General features: G+C 47.8%; 1 pseudogene; it reads right to left on the bottom strand.

Annotated features, from left to right (window-relative positions):
* Positions 1-2,391: 2,391 nt before the first annotated feature.
* Positions 2,392-10,000, bottom strand: part of LOC148784671 (uncharacterized) — a 9,228-nt pseudogene continuing 1,619 nt past the window's right edge.

Genomic DNA, 10,000 nt, shown 5'->3' on the forward strand with positions numbered 1-10,000 from the left:
CTTTGCAACACTCACCCCAATGATGACTTTAGAATGCAAAGACATCTTGCCCACGGCTTATTTGTCGGGTCTCGAAACTTTCCAAAGCTTGTTTGTCCGATTTTTGATGATTGTGGGAAGACAATTGACGTGGTCCCAAAAAACATCGATGTTGCTCCATTTGATAACTCGTCCGGAAGTGCTCATGAAGACGCAATGCTCATGTATACATAATGTTTTTGTTGGAGAACAAGGGATTTGAACGTGAACTCTCCAGTTTTTCCCGATGCTTTTTCAAACTTTTGGGACGCATATTATAACTGAATATAACAAAATAAATATTTCGCGATACAAATACAATGAGTAAAAAATTAAAATATTATTCCACATATTTCTCTCACTTGTTCAATGTGTCTTCATATTATTCCCATTTTTCTCTTTTATTTATTATTTTTTTAATAATTAAAATAATTAAATAAATATTTTCATAACTCAAAAATATATTATTTCAACAAAAATGAATTAATCATATGATTTTGAGGTGACGTGCAAATTTTCATGCAAAAATACGCTAAAGTGCTTCAAAAATGGCAAAAAAGTGCCTTCCTCAGCCTTTTCAATGTCTAGTCCTGTCACAAGGCTTTTTTTTTTAAGCCTATTATAGGGGGAGGAGGGTGCTTGAGGGGGGTCTAGGCGCTGGGGGCGGGTAGGGGCAAGGCGCCCCCCCCTTAGCCCCCAAGCCTCGGCCGCCCTCATGGCTTGAGCGTGGGTTGTGTTGGCCTTGCTTTGGCGGCGAGAGTCCGGCGAGCTTTTCCGGCGGGGCACTTGAGCGGGGGTCTATGGTGTTGCGAGCGGCCGATGCCCATTCGCATCGTGTGCTCCGAACGCCATCCTATCCGCAACGGCAAACCATCGGGGGCGAGCTTCGATTGCGATTTGCTAAAATATGGCGAACACGAGCTCCGTCCAAGCAAGGTTGGTCGGTCCGCTTATGCTTGTCGGCCTCCCCTCGCATAAGCGGACAGATGTGGGTGCCGTCGGGATCCTACGGTCGGGGGTGCTTTCGCCGATTTTGGCTTGCGACGCTGAAATTAGTAGCTTGTGGTGGGCAAACGTCGGTAATCCCGGCATGCAAGGCTCCCGCTCGGGAGCTGGGGTATGCTTTTGGGTGCGCTTGCTAGTAGTTTGTTGCCTGTGAAAATGGAGGCGTTAAGGGCAGCCGGCGACGGCTTGCACCCTCGCTCATCAGCTCCCAGTGGCACCCACACAGCTTGGGTGTGCTTGTCGTCGTCTGTTGCCCGCGACCCCAAAATCAGTAGCACGTGGCTGGCCAACGTCGGGAATCCCGGCATGCAAGGATCCCGCTCGGGAGCTGGGGTATGCTTTTGGGTGCGCTTGCTAGTAGCCCGCCTGTGAAAGTGGAGGCGTCGGGGGGTAGCCGACGACGGCCCGCACAGGCAAGCCGCTCAGGTCCCTAGGTTTATGCTCCTCGGTTCCCAACTCGTGCTTCGTCCCAAATCTTCGTGCCTACCGGGGCAAGCTTGGGCGTGCTTGCTGCCGTTCGCCTGCCGCGACGCTTGAATGCGTCGTGGGACGGCGGGCGTTGGCTTGTGTGCTCGGGTATTGCGTACGGAATGGGCGCGTGAGTGGTGATTGGCGTGTGTGGGCATGTTGGATCACTGCTCCGGTAGCGACAACATCCCCCGCAAGCCGCTTCAGTCGTCGGCCCAAGCGCGCTCCTGCCTTGGCCGCGGTCGGTTTCCTGTGCTGCATACCTATCACCAAGGCATTCTATTGTCCTGAACGTCCCATTCTCGCCTTGCGCTGCACCCCTTGGGGCCGCGGCGCGGGGTGGACCTCAAGGCGCACGCTGTGTCCCACGTCCCGCGCACGACCGCACGTGCCCGGGTCGTTGGCCCATTGCGTCGTCGCCGGATCTCTTGGATGCAGAACATAGGGTGGGTACCAGGACCTCGGCCTCTATTTACCCCGAAAACAAGCGTTCAGCACTTCGTGAGAACGACGCCCGCCACCGTTTTGTGCTCGTCCCATGCGGGCGGCGGAGTCGGTGAGGAATGCTACCTGGTTGATCCTGCCAGTAGTCATATGCTTGTCTCAAAGATTAAGCCATGCATGTGTAAGTATGAAATAATTCAGATTGTAAAACTGCGAATGGCACATTAAATTAGTTATAGTTTGTTTGATGGTACCTGCTACTCGGATAACCATAGTAATTCTAGAGCTAATACGTGCAACAAACCCAAACTTCTGGAAGGGATGCATTTATTAGATAAAAGGGTGACACGGGCTCTGCCCGTTGCTGCGATGATTCATGATAACTCGACGGATCGCAAGGCCCTCGTGCCGGCGACGCATCATTAAAATTTATGCCCTATTAACTTCCAATGGTAGGATAGTGGCCTACTATGGTGGTGACGGGTGACGGAGAATTAGGGTTCGATTCCGGAGAGGGAGCCTAAGAAATGGCTACCACATCCAAGGAAGGCAGTAGGCGCGCAAATTACCCAATCTTGACACGGGATGATAGTGACAATAAAAAACAATACCGAGCTCTACGAGTATGGTAATTGGAATGAGTACAATCTTGTTGTGATCTATGGCCCAGGACCCAATAACTGGTAGGCCCATAATACACCAAGCCCACATAAAGGCTAACCCACCTGGAGGTCCATACCCGACTCGCTGCGATCCACGACCCGACCCAGGTGCCTCTTACATATATATTCGTCAAACCCTAGTCTTAACCCATTTCTCCCTCGTCTTACTTCACTAGCGCCGACGGAATGTCTCTCTTCTTCTCTCAATATTCTGTTACCTTCTATGACCCCTCCTTTCCTTCTCCATTCACCGGCGACAGTCACGGTGGCTTTCCTAAGCCAACTTAATGGCTTTAGGAAAGCCACCTCACCTTTCATTTTCTAGCCAGTTCTTGAGACCTATAAAAGTGAGTTCTTCATCCCTTCACAAAGACGAGCCAAAAAAAATCCGAACATATACTCTCAGTGAGAACCCCATTTCTTTGTGAGTGTTCTGTGTGAACGTTGAGTCTGTTGTGACCGGTGACTTGCTGAGTTGATCTCTGTGATCTTGAGTTTGTGTGGAGCAACCGTGGGTTGGCCTGAGTGGGTGCAGTGCCAAGTGACCGTGACCCTTTAACGACTGAATCTGGCTTACTAAATCCGGTTGGCCTGAGCCTCTTTCTAAATTCAGTTTTTATTCCTTTATCTTCTTACTTTTGAGCATTTCGATTATTATTGTATATCTGGTTTGCAATCTTTAAGGAGTTTTGTACTCCAAAATAAAGTGTAATAGTTGGTTAGACATTTGTTGATAAAGGATACTTTTGTACCCTACAAATCTAAATCCCTTAACGAGGATCCATTGGAATGAGGACAATCTAAATCTCTCTATTTTTTGCGCACACACACACAGTGCATTAATTGCTGTCGCTGCAGCGCCGCCGCCGGCCGGCCGCCAGAATTTTTCTTTCGGCCGCCACCTTGCTCGCCGTCAAAAGACCGTCGCCACTACGCCGCATGTGTGGCTGCCGGAGAATCGACGTGCCCTAGATCTGTGAACGAAACTGCTGTTTTTCGCACTGTTTTTTGCTGGGAGCTTCTCAAGTCGATTCCGCCTCCGTTCCGATGAATTTCTGGCTGCCACTTATATCAATCGATTCTTCATCACATGGGGAACATTTCCCATGCTTCAATTTGAATTTTCATTGAAGATTGAGACTGGGCTTAAGAGCTAAGTGTTGCATGTTTTCTGCAATTTCTGTGCAGGCTGGGAAGGATTTGTTCTGCGATTTTTTCTCTGAATTTCATGGGATATTTGCTGAGTTTGGTTTGGTAGTTTATTGATTTTGATTTGGAGGATTTTGGTTTGCCCATTCGTTGGATTCTCAGCGAATTTAGTCGGATTTTTCACTATTTCTGCATATTGCTTGTTCTTGCTGAATCACGCTGGTTCTGTTGATTCTGTTGATTAATTTCGCTGCTGTTGCTGTTGAATTTTTGTGGCTAGATCTTTTGTTAATTCCCGTTGATTATTCCGTCGGTTTTTCTACGAATTTCGTTGGAATTTCTGGGTTTTTCATCGAATTGCTATGAAGTGTTGCTGTCATTTGCTGCTGAATTTTTTTGGATTTCAACTGCTGCTGTAATTTTGCTGCGAATTGCTGTTCGCTGCTGCTGCAAATTCTGCTGCGCTGGTTCATCCTCGGATTTCTGCAGTTGCTGTAGTTTTTTGGCTGCGAATTGCTGTGGGTGTTTTGCTGCTGCTGCGAATTCTGCTGCGTTCTTGCTGATTTAGCTGCGCTTTGGCTGAGTTTAGCTGCTGTTCGTTCGTCGTTTCTGGCTGTTGCTAGTTCTGCTCTGCGAATTCGGCTGCGCTGTTCTGCAAATTTCTGGTGCTATTTTGCTACAAATTGCTTGTCACTGCTGCAGCGAATTCTGCTGCACTGCTCTGCGAATTCTGCTACGTTGTTCTGTAATTTCTGGTGCTGTTTTTGCTGCGAATTACTCTTCACTGTTTTCGTCGGATTTCGCAGATTTCTTGCTGTGTTTTATTGCGATTGATTGTGTAAATTACTACTGTTACTTGCTGAATTTCGTTGGGTTTATGTGATTATCTGCTGCGCAATTCATAGATTTCTTGATGATTTTTTGCTTCTCTTGTTTGGTTGTTGATTCACGGAGTTTGGACTATCGCTGAAGCTTCACCAGAGGTCTGATTGGGTAGTTGTTTGGTAGTATGTCTGCCACAGCAGGGGGCTCATCGCCCCCGGTGCGGTCTTATCGCGATGCGGTTGTCGGTGCAGCTGTGCGTCCTCCGCCGCCACCGATATCTTTTGAGACATCTTCATTTCGCCAGATGGGTGTTTTGTCTCGTGATCAGGGAATGAAGGTGCTGAGATTTTCGTCTGAGGAAATATCTCGATTATCCCCACCATTTCATTATGCCTTGGTAGGAAAATTTTCGCATGGCTATCCATCCATGCAAAATCTTCGATGCTGGATGCTGGCTCAGGGAATTCGTGGGGATTTCTCTGTAGGGGCCATTAATATTCGACATGTCTTCATAAAATTTGCTCTAAAGGAGGATTATACTAAGCTTTGGATCAAATCTATCTGGTTTGTGGAAGGATTTCCCATGCGTGTCTTTAAATGGACACTAACGTTTAATCCAATGGAAGAATCGCCTATTGTTCCGGTATGGGTTCGTTTTCCGGAGTTGCCGATCCAGTTCTTTGATCGGGAGGCATTGTTTAGCATTGCCCGTCTATTGAGGACGCCACTTAGGACGGATGTTTCTACAGCGACTCTGGTGCGGCCGAGTGTGGCACGGGTCTGTGTTGAGATTAACTTACTTGAGCCGCTACAGATGGAAATCGGGCTTGGGATTGGGAGAGAAGTGATCATCCAGCCTGTGATTTACGAGCGTCTTCCTAAGTATTGTGGGGCTTGCAAGCACTTAGGACATGATGAAGACGAGTGCTATGAGAAGCACAAATCAAAGGCCCCACCAGTTAGGCCTACAAATAGGGATGACCTCCATCGCCTATTCCTGATCAGGAGGATCTTCGGGTGAAACTGGATGCGCAGCGGGCGCAAAAGAACTTGAGAGATCACCGTAAAGAAAAGCATGTGATTTTTTGATGATGGTGCAGCCCGATCTCACCTTGGGGCTAGTACTAGTGGCTCTAAGGGGGCGGAGGGTGAATCGCATGAAGTTGCATCTCATAAATAGGTGTCCAAAACAGTGGAGGAAGAAGTGGTGCACTTGCCGGAAGATGAGGATGACGGAAACGTGAAACCTGGTCATGTCAAAGAATCAATCGATGAACACCATTTTAGGAATGAGAAGGAGACAATGGTTCCCGAGGTACATCCGATGGTTCCTGAGTTGGGAGAGTCTGGTGGTCCATTTGACACGAGGGCTGAAGATGAGCAGGTAGAAACAGGTGTTGTGCCAGCATCCCATACAGCAAGGTATGAGCTGATAGGATGTGTGGTTAATACAGAGAATCAGGAGTTGCCTAACTGTGCTGCAGTTACCGATGATGAGGTTTTGGGGCCAACGGGGGAGGACGTACATCAGGTGGATGAGGAGGATGTTTCTAGGAGGTTGGCGCGCCATCGGCGAGGTCGGTCCATGGGAGACACATCTACAGACCATTCTGCTTCGCCAGATCGGCGAAAGGCAGTCTCCCCGCCCCGTAAGATTGTCACGAGGAGTACTATACGATCTACTCTCCCTTGATAGATGATAGGATTATTTTGGAATGTTCGGGGAACTGGAAATGATCCTACGCAGAGGGTTTTGAATCGGGTCAGAAAACAACATCATCTGGATTTCTTGGCTATCATGGAGCCTATGATCTCCCTTGAGGGAAGGTTTATGGCTAGGCGGTTAGGATGTCATGAGGTTATTTCAAATTGTGTGAATCAGATATGGTTTTTCTGGGGTCCGGAGGTACGGTGTCAGGTTTTATTACATCATGAGCAGTTTCTGCACCTCCGTTTGGAATCTAATAAGTGGCCGAAATCGTTGTTTGTTACAGCGGTATATGCAAAATGTGATGTGGTGGAGCGACGAGATCTTTGGGATGGCCTTCGATTGATTTCGGTTGACTCTTCGCCTTGGATTGTGGAAGGGGATTTCAATACTGTTCTCTACCCAGAGGAACGGTCGGGGGGCGCTGCCCTGAATGGTATCGCAATGTCGGATTTTCATGGCATTATTGCGGACTGTGCCCTTACAGATGTCGGTTATACTGGGAGCCGTTACACCTGGTACAGTCGTCAGTTGCGACAACGTCTGGATCGGGTCCTGGTGACTAATAGCTGGATGGACGTATTCCCAAAAACACAACTTACTCATCTTCCAAATCGGATCATCATGGATTATTGATTTTTGCAGAGACTATTGTGACGCAAAAGGCGTCATCTTTTCTATTTCAGCACATGTGGATCACACACCCGGGATTTCTTGAGGTTGTTCGTCGGAATTGGCAATACCCGACGATTGGAAGTGGTATGGCTCGCCTTCAGCAAAAGCTGACTCGTTTGAAGCACTGTCTGAAGGAATGGAACAAAACAGTCTTTGAAAATGTGTTTGATAGGGTTGCAGCAGCGGAGCGAGATCTTAAGGAGGCTAATGAGACATATGATCTTGATCCTTGTGATAGCACGCTTGTGGAGCGAAATCGGTGCTCGGCATTGTTGGTTCGGGTGTTGACCCAAGTGGAAGCCTTTTGGAAACAAAGGGCCGAAATCAAATGGGCTAAAGATGGAGAGCGAAACACAAGATATTTCCACTCTTTAGTTAAGAAGAGGAGGTTTCGTAGTACGATCTTTGAGATACAACATGAGGGGGAGGTTTTAACTGATCCTATAGCAATTAAGAGATCGGCGGCTTCTTTCTTTGAGCAGCTCTTATCTGCAGAGCCGGTGTTTTCCGATGAGATGGATCGGGATTGCTTAGAGGATGGCCTGACAGATGAGGACAGGTGTTTCTTGTGCCAACAATGGCAGAGGTTCGGGAGGCAGTTTTCTATATTGAGCTAGAGAGTGTTGCAGGCCCAGATGGATTTGGGGCAATTTTCTATCATACCTGCTGGGATCTCGTCTCAGAGGATGTTTTTGTGCAGTATCTGAGTTTTTCCGTGGCATAGCGATGCCGAAGAGTTTCACAGCTACTACCATCTCTCTTATACCAAAGACCGCCAGCCCAGCTTCTTGGAGTGAGTACTGGCCGATAAGTTTGTGTATACGAATAAGATTTGCACGAAGTTGATGTCCATCAAAATTGGGCATGTCCTACCGAAAGTATTATCCCCATCCCAAAGTGGGTTTGTCCCGGGACGATTGTTAAGTGATAATGTTCTTTTGGCACAAGAATTAGTTCACTCATTGGAGTCTCGCCGGCCAGAGGCGAATGTAATATTTAAGCTTGATATGGCCAAAGCTTATGATCGAGTCAACTAGGAGTTCCTCTTTCAAGTTTTGCGACTTAAGGGCTTCTCACAGCGCTGGATTGATTTGGTGGTTAATGCTGTCTCAAACTGTTGGTTTTCGGTCTTAGTGAATGGAGAGCATGCTGGATTCTTTCATTCGACACGCGGCTTGCGGTAGGGGGATCCGCTATCCCCAGCGTTATTTGTGCTTGTTACTGATTACTTACCTCAGGGACTGCATCAAATTTTTGCGGCGCACCCAATGATGTATTATCAATCACCGGGTTGGGTTCGGGTATCCCACCTAGCATATGTTGATGATATGATGATCTTTACGAACATTTGCAGGCAGCACATGGAATTGCTCCGTGATTTTCTCCATGCATATGAGCGAGTATCGGGACAACGAATAAATAGTGGAAAGAGTTCTTTTATTCTGAGCTGGCAGGTGTCGTCGTCACAGTTGCAAGAGGTACAATACGTTAATGGTTACCAGTTGAAATATCTCCCAATCACATACTTGGGAATCCCTTTGTACAAGGGTAATCAGAAGGTATGTCAATTTGATTCGCTCATCTCTAGATTATGTGACATGCTACAGGGGTGGGCGTTGACGAATCTATCCCACGGAGGGAGGCTGGCCTTGATTCGAAGTGTGTTGCAGGCTACGCCTTTACATCTGCTTCAAGTAATTCACACACCTAAGTCTGTATCAATAACCATTGAGCGCATATTCAATGGTTTCTTTTGGGGTTCGTACAATGGTCGTAGGCATATTCATTGGTGTTAATGGGATAAGATGTGTCGCGCAGTAGCAGAAGGTGGTTTGGGTATTCGGAATTTGGCGGAGTATGTTCGGGCTTTCTCCATGAAGCTTTGGTGGTGATTTAGGCAGAAATCATCCTTGTGGTCGGAGTTCTTGCATGATCGATATTGTAGGAACCTTCATCCTACTCATGTGCCATATAATCGCAATCATTCCTCAGTTTGGCATCGCCTGTGTCACATCAGGGATGTGGCGGAACCTCTGATATTCTGAACTTTGGGCCAGGGCGCAGTATCTTTTTGGCATGATAATTGGTTCAGTAAGAAGCTTCTAGCCCAGCTAGTTCACGGGGCCCCCGACACTATGGAGCCGGTCTGCTATTATTGGCATGAGGGAGAATGGAATGTCCCCAGAATCTTCAGGATTGTCCCGTCACAGATTGCGCATATTATCTGCCAAATTCCTATTGCAGCCGGACAGAGGGACAAAATTGTGTGGACCGCGGCGAGTAATGGGACATTTTCCACGACATCGGCATGGGAGACCATTCGAGTGGTGTCTCCTAGGCGACAACTTTTTACAGATATATGGCACCGTTCCTTGCGGCCAACAGCGTCTGTCTTCTTATGGCGGCTTTTCCAAGATTGGATACCAGTGGATGAACGCATGAAGCGAAAGGAATTTAGTTTCCCATCAAAATGCCAATGTTGTGAGGCAGAAGAGAGCATCTCTCATCTATTTGTTGAAGGGGAAGTAGTTCGAGATGTGTGGATGCACTTTGCTAACGTCTTTGGGCTTCATCTTTGTGAAACGGGGACCTATTTCGTATGGTGCACTTCTAGCGATACTCCACCCCGTTTCACTCAGATTTGCATATTCGTACTTTGGTACCATTTCTGATTCTATGGTCTACTTGGACGCAGCGAAATGCTACAAAATATCATGGGGTACATTTACGGCCATAGGAATCATATTAGAGGTTCAGCGCCAGCTTCGTACACTGTATGCCGCATGGGTCATGACGAGCATACAGTGGAAGGGGGACTTGCACCGGGCGTTGGCTATGGGTTTCTACTTTAGGTCAATGGTGCCTCGGGCACCCAGAGTGGTGCATTGGAGTACCCCCAGTCCGGCGTGGTTCAAGCTGAATTCAGATGGGTCCTCGCTCGGGAACCCCGAGCCGGCAGCAGCGGCAGGTGTTATTCGGGATGAAATTAGACAGGTGCATCTAGCATACCAGTTTGCTTTGGGTACAGCCACTAGTGTGGTCTCAA

The sequence above is a fragment of the Sesamum indicum genome, linkage group LG12 (genome assembly GCF_026168435.1).
Source record: "Sesamum indicum cultivar Baizhima isolate 11 linkage group LG12, ASM2616843v1, whole genome shotgun sequence".
NCBI lineage: Eukaryota > Viridiplantae > Streptophyta > Magnoliopsida > Lamiales > Pedaliaceae > Sesamum > Sesamum indicum.